This window comes from Chiloscyllium plagiosum, chromosome 45 (genome assembly GCF_004010195.1).
Source record: "Chiloscyllium plagiosum isolate BGI_BamShark_2017 chromosome 45, ASM401019v2, whole genome shotgun sequence".
Classification (NCBI taxonomy): Eukaryota; Metazoa; Chordata; class Chondrichthyes; order Orectolobiformes; family Hemiscylliidae; genus Chiloscyllium; species Chiloscyllium plagiosum.
The window spans coordinates 9657563-9670361 of record NC_057754.1 but is presented as its reverse complement, the minus strand read 5'-3'; the positions used below and the strand labels follow the sequence as shown (position 1 = coordinate 9670361).

The window sequence follows — 12799 nt, the reverse complement described above, 5'->3', positions numbered from 1 at the left end:
GTAGTTTCGGAGGTCGCGGCCTTTAACTCCGCCCCTCCGACTCGGCGCTCGATTTCTTGGATTTCTCGGTCGTGCTTCTGCAGCGCGGCCGAGAGCGAATCCCAATGATTTCTGGATTCTGCAATAAAGGCATCGATCTTCGAATCCAGCTTGGAAATCATTTCTGCGAGGCTTGTCATTGTAGGTAAGTCCCCCGGGGCGGCTGTGGACGCCTCTGCTGCAGCTGGAGAGGGTGGGGGAGGGGTTCCTGCTTGCTGAGAGCTGCGGGCTCCCTTCCCTTTAGTTATTTTTACTTAGGATTAAATTGTTTAAATGTAATATTACACAACTAATTAAATTACACAACTATTATAAATGATTTGGTGAGCGTGGTAGGGGGTGGGTGACCCACTGTACCCAAGTCTTGGGAAGAGCACTATAGACTCAGTCTTGCTGGGTCGCCACCATCTTGGATCCCTCTGTGCGCTATTAATAAAGCTGAGAGCATTGTACGCTTTATGAACTAGTCTCCCAACCTGTCCTGCTACCTTCAATGATCTGTGCAGATCTACACCCATTTAGCACAGTGATAATGCGTTACAACACAATGGCGCATATTCTCAATGTGAAGGCTAATTGTTATCTCCACAAGGAAGGTGGTGGTCACTCTTACCGATACTGTCATGGACATACGCAGTGAGGATGAGGTCAAGTGTGTTTTCCCTCCCCACCTACTGCAGACCCAGTCTAGCAGCTCAATAATGCTGCTGCCGAACTACTCTTGGTGGTGGACATTGAAATCCCCCCAACCTGAATACATTTTGCACCCTTGCCATGCTCAGTGCTTCCTCCAAGTGTTGTTCAATATGTAGTGATTCAACAGCTGAGTTTCCATGTGTTTGTTTAACCTGATGCCCCGAGACTTAACAGGGTCAATGTTGAGGGCTGTCAGAGCAATTCCCTCCTGTCTGTATCCCACTGTGACACCACCTCTCCTGGATCTGTCCTGCTGGTGGGACCGGACATCTTCAGGGATGGTGATAGTGATGCCTGGGACGTAGTCATACTTGTGGAATCATACCTTACGGACAATGTCAGGCTGTTGTTGTTTGACTAGTCTGTGGGACAGTCCCCCCCAGTTTGGCACTAGCACCTCCCTGCCCCAGATATTAATACAGAGGACTTTGCAGGATAGACCGGGCTGTTTTTTCCGTTACCATTTGCAGTGCTGAAACCGGTTGTCCAACCGGTTTCATTGCTTTGTTGAGACTTCATTGCAATTGATACAACTGAATTACCAAGTCACTTCAGAGGGCAGTTGAGAGTCGCACATTGCTGTAGCTCTGTCTCTTTCTCTGCTACAGGCAGCAATGACACTCACATTTTGGTTCACACAGGTGACAGTGTGTTGTTTTCCTTGACCATCCTGAAAGGAATGACGGCTAGATTATTTTTTAAATCAACCTATTCAGAGACGTTATGACACACTTCTGGAGCTAAGGGATACAATTCAATGGGGACCAGTGTTTACCATGTCTGCAGAAGTAGCCAACCCAGTTATGATGTTATTTCATATCTGGGTATATGAAATCTCCAGCACATCACTGTCCTGTGTTGAAGTTTTCCCCTCCCGGATCCAGGGCGCTGAAGCCAGTTTAATTGTCAAGCTGACTGAAATCATCCAGTTTGGCAGACAGAATTCAACCGAGAATATCTGCACAGCTCAGTTTTAGATTTCATATTGTATTAATCGACACAGATCTGAAGAGAGACTCATTCACATTTTACAAGAGACATATTTTCTGATTGGGAGGCAAACTAAGATCGCAAGTTTTGTACACTAAACATGTATGAATGGAATTAGTTAAGCACGAAGAAACAGATTGGAACATAGCAAACATGATTCCATTACTTCAGGGAGCAGGAGAGAAGACAAGCAACTACAGACCTGTTAGCATTACATCAGCAATGGGGAAAATGCTAGAATCTATTATAAATTTTGAAATAAATAGACACCTGGATAGATGTGATAATGATCTAATTGGGCAGAGTCAGCATAGATCTGCTAATGAGAAATCATGTTTGATTAACTTGGATCAATTCTTGGGCCCCAGCTGTTCACAACATGTATCAATGACTTGGAACTTGGGATTAAATGTAACATTTCCAAGTGTTCAGGTGTTATAAAGCCAATTGAGAATGTGTGTTGTGAGGAAGATAGAAAGCGGTTTCGGGACAATTTGGGCAGGCTTAGTGAATGGACAAGAACATGGAAGATGGAATGTAATTTGCAAAAATGTGAGGTTATCCACTTTGAAGAAATAGATGCGTACGAGTATTTCAGAAATGGTAAGACGTTGCAAGTGTTCATGTACAAAGAGATCCAGTTGTGTTTGTCAATAAGTCACTGAAGGCTAACATGCAGCAAGCTACTGGGATCGCAAAAGGATTTGAGCCAGGAATAGTGCTTTAATTGAATAGCAGCTTGGTTAAACTGCACCTGGAGTATCGTGTGCAGGTTTGATCTCATCCCAGGAAAGATAATAATGCCAGAGTGGGAATGCAACCAAGGTTGACTGGATTTGACCCAGGATGGCAGGATCATCCTATGAAGAGAGATTGTGAAAAGTGGGTCTGTATTCTTATAAAAAAAAGATGACCACATTGAAACTTACAAAGTTTCCATGAACGAGGGGGCATAGCCTCAAAAGAAAGGGAAGCAGATTTAGGACTGAATTGAGAAGGAACTTCTTCACCCAAAGGGTTGTGAATCTGTGGAATTCTCTGCCCAGTGAAGTAGTTGAGGCTTCCTCATTGAATGTTTTTTTTAAGACAAGGATAGTTATAACAGTAAAGGACTTAAGGGTAAGTGGAGCTGAGTCCATGAAGAGATCAGCCATGATCTTATTGAATGGCGGAGCAGGCTCAATGGACCGGATGGCCTACTCCTGCTCCTAGCTCTTATCTGCTTAATGTATGGACAGGATAGATGAAGGTAAGATGTTTCCCCTGGTTGGGAATCTAGAACCACTTGGCACAATTTAATAAAAAGGGAGATGCCAATTAGATTAGATTACATTACAGTGTGGAAACAGGCCCTTAGGCCCAACAAGTCCACACCGCCCCGCCGAAGCGCAACCCACCCACACCCTTACGTTTACCCCTTACCTAACACTACGGGCAATTTAGCATGGCCGATTCACCTGACCCGCACATCTTTGGACTGTGGGAGGAAACCGGAGCACCCGGAGGAAACCCACGCAGACAACATGCAAACTCCACACAGTTAGTCGCCTGAGGCGAGAATTGAACCTGGATCTCTGGTGCTGTGAGGCAGCAGTGCTAACCACTGTGCCACCGTTACGTCCAAGATGGGTAGCATTCTTTTTTACTCAGAGGGTTGTGAACCTGTGGAGTTCTCTACCATAGAGGGATGTGGAAACTCAGTATTTAAGTATGTTTAAGGTAGAAAGTGATAGATTTCTGATAACCGATCGCACGCAGACAAAGGGATGGGGGAATACAGGCAATGATGTATTCAATCAGCTACAATACTGAATGGCAGGGCAGGTTCAACAGGCAAAATGGCCTTCTCCCAGTCCTATGTTCACAGAATACCTGAAATTCCTTTTCAAATATATAATAATCTCTTGGAAAATAGTGTGGCAAACTAAATCTCAAAGGTTTTATTCAGATGGTATTCTTAAATAGTCTGTGTGGAGGAACAGGTAGTGTTGAAGAAGCAATGAGTTTGCAGAAGGAATTGGACAAGCTAGGAGAATGGGAAAAATAGCAGGTGGAATAAAATGTGGGAAAGAGAGAGGTTATGTACTTTGGTAGGAAGACTAGAGGCACAAACTATTTTCTAAATGGGGAAAGACTTCGGACATCTGAAGCATAAAGGGACTTAGGAGTCCTAGTACAGGATTCTGTTAAGGTTACAGTTTCAATTAGCAGTTAGGAAGGCAAATGCAATGCGAGCATTCATTTCCAGAGGGCTGGAATTCAAAAGCAGAGTACTACTGAGGCTCTAGTCAGGCCGTATTTGAATACTGTCAGCAGGTTTGGGCCCCGTGTCTAAGGACGTGCTGACATTGGAGGGTCCATTGAGGGTTTGCAAGAATGATTCCAGGGATGAAAGGTGTGTCATATGAGGTGCAGTAGTGGTCACTGGGTCTGTATGCAATGGAGTTTAGAAGGATGAGCAGGGGATTTGATTGAACCTTGCAGAATACTGAAAGGCTTAGATAGAGTGGATGTGGGGAAGAAATTTCCATTATTACGAAAGTCTAGGATCTGAGCGTACAGCCTCATAGTGAAGGGACAACTCTTTAGAATTGAGATAACGGAGCATTTATTTTAAGAATCCCTACAGTCATTCGGTCCAGCAAGTCCATGCTGACTGTCTGAAGAGCATCCAACCCAGATTTGCCCCCTACCCTATCTATTTCCCACGGCCAATTCACCCAACCTACATATCCCTGAACACTATGGGCAATTTAGCATAGCCAATCCACCCTAACCTACACATCTTGTGGGAGGAAACGCACACAGACACAGGGAGAATGTGCAAACGCCACACAGACAGTTGCCCAAGGCTGGAATTGAACCTGGGTCCCTAGTGCTGTGAGACAGCGGTGCTAACCGCTGAGTCACCATAAATTTCTTCAGCCAGAAGGTGGTGAATCTGTGAAACTCATGGCCACAATAGGCTATGGGGGCCAAGCCATTGGGCATATTTAAGAGATAATAGAAAGGTTATTGATTAAAGGGAGAAGGCAGGAGAATGGGGTTGAGAAACATATCAGCCAGAATCAAATGGTGGAGCATTCGATAGGCCGAATGGCATAATTCTACTTCAAGATTCTATGGTCTTATCGTGAGTTTTGTTTCATGTTGAAACTTCAGTTTTAACAAGGCAGATTCATTTTGGAGCTGAAAAAGCAAGCTTTGAGATATGCAGAAATGACAAATAATGGAACTCTCCAGGGGAATGAAATACTGCAACATGACAATATTGATACAATCACCAACACAATCACTTTATTGCATCAATTTGATATTGTACATATTTTTCAATCAATTTGAGACAGTTTAAGGCACAGTTCTGGGACAGTCGAACCTGAAGCTGAACCTTCTGACCCAGAGGCAGGGACACAACCACAACAGCCCAAAGGTACACTCACATCTGGTATTCCCCAAACAAAAGACTGCTATTATTCTGAAATGTGTTAATAAAAACTCCATCATTCTTTTCTCCATAATTAGACCTTGCAGATACTTTTAATCAACCCCTACCCTATCCCCATATTCCCACATTTCCAGTGGTTAAACCATCTAGCCAGCACATCCCTGAACACTACGGGCAATTTAGCATGGCCAATTCACCTAACCTGCACATCCTTGGATTGTTTGAGGAAACCGGCGCAAACGCCACACAGACAGTCGCCCGAGGCTGGAATCGAACCTGGGTCCCTGGCGCTGTGAGGCAGCAGTGCTAACCACTGAGCCACCAGGCCCACCCCACTCCTGCAGCGACTTCTTCTGTTCAGCTGGCGTGTCCCATCACGGACTCCAGACTTCATAGATCTTCAAATTGCTGCTTTAACCAAGAGCAGGTTGGGGACAGCACAGCTGCCTCACAGCACCTGGGACCCCAGTTTGTGACTGTGTGTATGTGTGTGTGTGTGTGTGTGTGTGTGTGTGTGTGGAGTCCGCATGTTCTCCACATCTGCATGGGTTTTGGCCAGGTGCTCCAACTTCCTCCCACAGTCACAGGTTGGGCAGATTAGCTACCCTAAATTGTACATAGTGGCTAGAGATGTGCAGGCTTGTAGCTATGGTAAAAATGCGGGGTTACGGTGATAGTGTAGGAGCTCAGTCTGGGTGCGATGCTCTTCAGAGTGTCAGTGCAGACTCAATGGTCCGAATGGCTTCTCTCCATACTGTACGCATTCTTTGATCCGAGATCCAGGAGCAGGTCTCCAACTTACCCGACCATCTTCCCCATCGAAACCTAACAGGGATAATCCTTCAAACGGAACCAGCATGTGTTAGAAATTTAACAAGACTCAATACATTGTGTGTTTCTCCACATTATTAGCCCATGTAACTGGGGCTGGAGTTTATCAACATCAATAGAAACAGACCTCAATGAACATCGTTCAGTTTTGGACATGATTAAAATCCAATCACTGTAGTTACCTGTCTAGGATATTGAACTTTGATCTATTCTTTCCTTCCTGCTGGTGTGTCAGCAGATCGGATTACTGAGCAAATCCTTTCTCACATTTGGAGCAAGTAAACACCGTGTGGGCGGCATGGTGGCACAGTGGTTAGCACTGCTGCCTCACAGCGCCAGAGACCCGGGTTCAATTCCCGCCTCGGGCAACTGACTGTGTGGAGTTTGCACGTTCTCCCCGTATCTGCGTGGGTTTCCTCCGGGTGCTCCTACAGTCCAAAGATGTGCGGGTCAGGTGAATTGGCCAGGCTAAATTGCCCGTAGTGTTAGGTAAGGGGTAAATATAGGGGTATGGGTGGGTTGCGCTTCGGCGAGGCGGTGTGGACTTGTTGGGCCGAAGGGCCTGTTTCCACACTGTAAGTAATCTAACAATCTCTCTTCGTGTGAACTCGCTAGTGTGGATATCTGAGTGAATCCCCCTCCAAACTCTGAGCAGGTGAACAGCCTCTCTCCATTATGATTTGGAGACGCCAGTGTTGGACTGGGGTGTACAAAGTTAAAAATCACACAACATCAGGTTATAGTCCAACAGGTTTAATTGGAGGCAGTAGCTTTTGAAGCTAGTCCTTCCAACTAAACCTGTTAGACTATAACCTGGTGTTGTGTGATTTTTAACTCTCTCTAGTATAAACTTGCTCGTGTACAGCGAGTTGTCATGAACATCTGAACCCAGACCAACAATGTGAGTGCCTGAACGGTCTCTCATTTGTGGTTGGTTCAACAGTTCCCCAGTACCTTTATAATATTTCCCACAATCTGGGCATTGAAGAGGTCTCTTGTCAGTATGAATTCGTTGATGTGTCAGTACATTGGATGACTGAGTGAATCCCTTCCCACATATGGAGCAGATGAATGGTCTCTCCCCAGTGTGAACACATTGACGGATCATCAATTTGCTGGAGCTTTTATAGCACTTCTTACAGTCTGGGCATTTAAAAGGTCTCTCCCCAGTGTGAACCCGCTGGTGCGTCAGCAGGTTGGATGTTTGGGCGAATCCTTTCCCACATATGGAGCAGATGAATGGTCTCTCCCCAGTGGTAACTCGCAGCTGTTTCCCTAGGTTCGAAAAACAAGAGAATCTCTTTCCACACACATAGCAGGTAAATGGTCTTTCTCCAGTGTTACTGTGCTGATGGATTTCCAGGTCTGAGGAATCCCTTCCCACAGTCCACACATTTCCACAGCTTCTCCCCGATGTGGTCGCATTTATGTTTTGACAGGTCAGGTGATCGGCCGAAGCTTTGAAAAATGTGGTGCTGGAAAAACACAGCAGGCCAGGCAGCATCCGAGGAGCAGATCGGCCGAAGCTTTGCCCACATACACATGTAAGGTTTCCCTCCAATGTGAACAGAGCTTTTTCTTTTCCATGTTAAATTTTCTATGGTGTTCAGGTTGCGATAAATTGGGTGTCAGATCCATACGGGGTTTGGCTTCAGATTCCTGGCTGCAAATCTCTTACCCTGTGAGACTAACTTAAAAGAGAAAAAAGACAACTGAGAGAGAACCCACAAATACAAAGGCAGTTTGAGAAATTCAGTGAAATGAATCTGGTCTGTCATAGGACTGGCATGTGGAAAAAGCTGACATATTGTTGTCGATAAGATGAGATTAGATTACAGTGTGGGGAAACAGGCCCTTCGGCCCAACAATCCACACCGACCCGCCGAAGCGAAACCCACCCATACCCCTACATTTACCCCTTACCTAACACTACGGGCAATTTAGCACGGCCAATTCACCTGACCCTGCACATCTTTGGACTGTGGGAGGAAACCGGAGCACCCGAAGGAAACCCACGCAGACACGGGGAGAACGTGCAAACTCCACACAGTCAGTCGCCTGAGGCAGGAATTGAACCCAGGTCTCAGGCGCTGTGAGGCAGCAGTGCTAACCACTGTGCCACCGTGCCGCCCACAAAGAAGCACATCAACATTACTTCAAAGAAACTCCAGTCTGAGCTCATCTAAAATTATGCAAAATTTGAAGTTATAAATCACACAATAACAGGTTTAAACCTGCTGGACGATAACCTGGTGTTGTGTGATTTTTTAACTTTGTCCACCCCAATCCAACACCGGCTCCTCCAAATCATGGCAAAATGTAAAACTGTCCCCTGTACACAAAGGTCAATTCCATCCAAAATATAACAAAGAACTGCAGATACTGGAAAGAGAAACAAGGGCTGACAGTGCTGGAAAAATTCATCTTATCTGCCAGCACCGGTGGAGAGAAACAGAGTTACAGTTTTGAGCCTGGTACTAGACTTTAAACATTAATTGCGGTTTCCCTTCCACAGGTGCTGCCAGACCTGCTGAGTTTCTCCTCTGCTTCAATTGCATCAAGTTCATTTATGTAAATCAGGAAAAGAACTCTACTACTAACTTCAGTAGTAACTCCACTTTCCTGCAGCCTAATTATCAAATAACGAACGATCTCTTTCCCCTGTGTTCCAGTCAATTTCTTATTCAACTTGCTGCCATCCCTTTTATTCGAGTTCTAACATTGCTCAAGAGTCTGTTGCATGGCATTTAACCAAATACATTTTGCAAGTTTACAAAAAGCACATCAGCAACATCACCTTGAATCTTTGCTCTCCCATCAAAAAACTGTAAGCAGGGTAGTTAAATATGATTATCCTGGAACAAAATCAAGCTAGCTTTCCTTAATTAACACGTGTTTGTTCTGAATTATTGGTTCGGGAGGTTTCCCCAGCACCAAGTTCAACCGACTCGCCTGTTTTACTGACCTAATCTTTACCCCATCTTTTGAAACGACCTGTCACTGCCCTCAAGTCCAATGAAAATTAGAAAATTACAGCTATTGCCTACCCAATTTTCACTCTCACTTACCCCAGTTACACTGGATTCATTTTATATGTTCCTGATGCCTTATTAACTTTTATGCACATCCTATCCAATGTCTCCTCCTTATCAATTTTAAACACTCCAGGTACCTGAATTTCCTCCTCTTTCACTGTGGCCTGCATAGCATCTTCTTCCTTGACAAAGTTCGAGTCAAAATCCATATTTAGGGGGCGGCACAGTGGTCAGCACTGCTGCCTCACAGTGTCAGAGACCCGGGTTCAATTCCAGCCTCGGGCGACTGACTGTGTGGAGTTTGCACGTTCTCCCCGTGTCTGCGTGGGTTTTTTTCCGGGTGCTCCGGTTTCCTCCCACAGTCCCAAAGATGTGCAGGTTAGGGTGAATTGGCCATGCTAAATTGCCCGTAGTGGTAGGTGAAGGGGTAAATGTAGGGGAATGGGTCTGGGTTCGTTGCGCTTTGGCGGGTCGGTGTGGACTTGTTGGGCCGAAGGGCCTGTTTCCACACTGTAAGTAATCCAATCTAATTAATACATCAGTCATGCCCTCTGCTTCCTTTTCAGTTCCCAATTCGACTCACTGCTCCTTTTACCACTTTTTACGTTTTACGTACCGAGAGAAGACTTTTTGATCAACTTCAACATTAGTTTCCAGTCTTTACATACTCTGTTTCTCCTGAACCCCTGAACCCTCCAAATTCAGCATCTGAATTATCAACCTGATTTTTGTCACACGTATAATTTCCTTCTTCACCTTAATTTCCTGACTTTGTCATCTCATCAATTTGTTTGTGCTATCGCTGGTAGAATTTGAAGTCAAGAAAAAAATTAAGAGTTTAATGATGACCATAAAACCATTATCAATTGTTGGAAACCCCCCACCAGTTTTTTTATTGACCTCTAGGGAAGGAAACTGCCATCCTTACCTGATTTGGCCTACATGTGACTGCAGACCACATAGTGACGCGGTTGACTTTTACCTGCCCTCTGGACAATTAGGGATGGGCATTAATTGCTGGCTTAGCTGTCAACATGCCGTCATGAATGAGTCATAAAAAGTTTCAGGCGCATCTGTGGAAAGAAAGTTACCATTTCTAGTCCAAATTCTTTGTCTATTAAGGCATTAACACAGTTTTTCTCTCCACAAATGCTGCCAAACCTGAGTTTTTATTTATCTTGGTGTGTCTCTGCAGAAGATAACTCCTTCCCTCTACAACCACTCCCCCCCCCCCCCACACACACACACACACACACACCCGCCCAACTCCATAAAAGGAGTTTATAAACTCCATTCCTGTCAGTCCAAGGTGAAGCATTCACTTTGATGTGGAGGTGCCGGTGTTGGACTGGGGTGGACAAATCACACAACAGCAGTAATAGTGCAACAGGTTTAATGGAAGTATAAGCTTTCAGAGCATTGCTCCTTCATCAGGTGGAGTAGGATCATAGGACACAGAATTTATAGCAAAAGATCATAGTGCCATACACTGATGCGATATATTGAATAATCCATCACACTCACGCACACACTCTATCAATTACACACACACACACTCTCTATCAATTACACACACACACACTCTATCAATTACACACACACACCTTCACACCCTCTCCCATATATACACACACTCACTCATTGCCATACATGCACGCATGCATACACACACACACACATGTAAGTCTATGGGGTGAATTTGCATTTGCAGAATTGTATTTGCAGGAGCATTTTATTTTGTTCAAAAAGCACACAATCTACGGGCAGTCAACATTTTTTATAATCCGTGTGACATTTTATAAATTCCTACTTTGCAAACAGAACCAGCCTGACTCAAGATTGGAATACGTACAGACTCCATCCTCACACCTTGAACACATTGTCTGAGCTGAGACCTCACTTTTTTCAATAAAACCTTAAGTTATCTCAGGAATGTGACTTGAAAGAAGTTCTGGGATTTACATATGAATGAATCAAAACCTGCAACCCATTCTAAAAGATTACAGCAACATGGCTCAAGGACTGACAGGACTGGCAGCTTAATGTTCCAGGATACAAATGCTACAGGAAGGATAGAAAGGGAGGCAAAAGAGGAGGGGGAGTGGCATTTTTGATAAGGGATAGCATTACAGCTGTGCTGAGGGAGGATATTCCTGGAAATACATCCAGGGAAGCTATTTGGTTGGAACTGAGAAAGGGATGACAACCTTATTGGGTTTGTATTATAGACCCCCTAATAGTCAGAGGGAAATTGAGAAACAAACTTGTAAGGAGATCTCAGCTATCTGTAAGAATAATAGGGTGGTTATGGTAGGGGATTTTAACTTTCCAAACATAGAAAGGGTTTAGATGAAGAGGAATTTGCTAAGTGTGTACAAGAAAATTTTCTGATTCAGTATGTGGATGTACCTACTAGAGAAGTTGCAAAACTTGACCTACTCTTGGGAAATAAGGCAGGGCAGGTGCCTGAGGTGTCAGTGGGGGAGCACTTTGGGGCCAGCGACCATAATTCTATTAGATTTAAAATAATGATGGAACAGGATAGACCAGATCTAAAAGTTGAAGTTCTAAATTGGAGAAAGGCCAATTTTGATGGTATTAGGCAAGAATTTTTGAAAGCCAATTGGGGGCAGATGTTCACAGGTAAAGGGACGGCTGGAAAAAGGGAAGCCTTCAGAAATGAGATAATGAGAATCCAGAGAAAGTAAATTCCTGGTAGGGTGAAAGGAAAGGCTGGTAGGTATACAAGAACTTTTGAAAGCCGATTGGGGGCAGATGTTCACAGGTAAAGGGACGGCTGGAAAAAGGAAAGCCTTCAGAAATAAGACAATGAGAATCCAGAGAAAGTAAATCCCTGTTAGGGTGAAAGGTATAGGGAATGCTGGATGACTAAAGAAATTGAAGGTTTGGTTAACAAAAAGAAGGAAGCATAGCTTTGGCAAATAGACATGAGATAGCTTTGGCAAATAGAATTAAGGAGAATCCAAAGAATTTTTACAAATACACAAAGAACAAAAGGGTAACTAGGGAGAAAATAGGGCCCCTCAAAGATCAGCAAGGCGGCCTTTGTGTGGAGCCGCAGAAAATGGGGGAGATACTAAATACTGATGCAAAATACTCATTTAATGTGAAAAAGGATATGGAAGATATAGACTGTAGGGAAATAGATGGTGACGTCTTGCAAAATGTCCATATTACAGAGGAGGAAGTGCTGGATATCTTGAAACGGGTAAAGGTGGATAAATCCCCAGGACCTGATCAGGTGTACCCTAGAACTCTGTGGGAAGCTAGAGAAGTGATTACTGGGCCTCCTGCTGAGATATTTGTATCATCGATAGTCACAGGTGAGGTACCAGAAGACTGAAGGTTGCCACTGTTAAAGAAAGGCGGTAACGACAAGCCAGGGAATTATAAACCAGTGAGCCTGACGTCGGTGATGGGCAAGTTGTTGGAGGGAATCCTGAGGGACAGGATGTACATGTATTTGGATAGGAAAGGACTGATTAGGGATAGTCAACATGGCTTTGGGCGTGGGAAATTATGTCTCACAAACTTGATTGAGTTTTTTGAGGAAGTAACAAAAAGGATTGATGAGGGCAGAGCAGCAGATGTGATCTATGTGGACTTCAGTAAGGCATTCAACAAGATTCCCCATGGGAGATTGATTAGCAAGGTTAGATCTCATGGAATACAGGGAGAACTAGCCATTTGGATACAGAACTGGCTCAAAGGTAGAAGACAGAGGGTGGTGGTGGAGGGTTGT

At 44.4% G+C, this 12799-nt stretch overlaps 1 long non-coding RNA gene across 2 annotated transcripts in view; it reads right to left on the bottom strand.

Moving 5' to 3' along the window:
• Positions 1 to 5724: 5724 nt before the first annotated feature.
• The window catches only part of LOC122543926, a 20942-nt gene continuing 13867 nt past the window's right edge, over positions 5725 to 12799 (bottom strand). Inside the window, exons 2-3 of one of the 2 annotated variants that reach the window (XR_006310189.1) lie at positions 9965 to 10109; positions 5725 to 6010 (exon numbers count right to left, since the gene is read on the bottom strand). This is a non-coding gene — a long non-coding RNA (uncharacterized LOC122543926). Of the gene's footprint in view, positions 6011 to 7605; positions 7693 to 9964; positions 10110 to 12799 lie in introns of those variants that run through there. The other variant, XR_006310190.1, reaches the window with a different exon arrangement.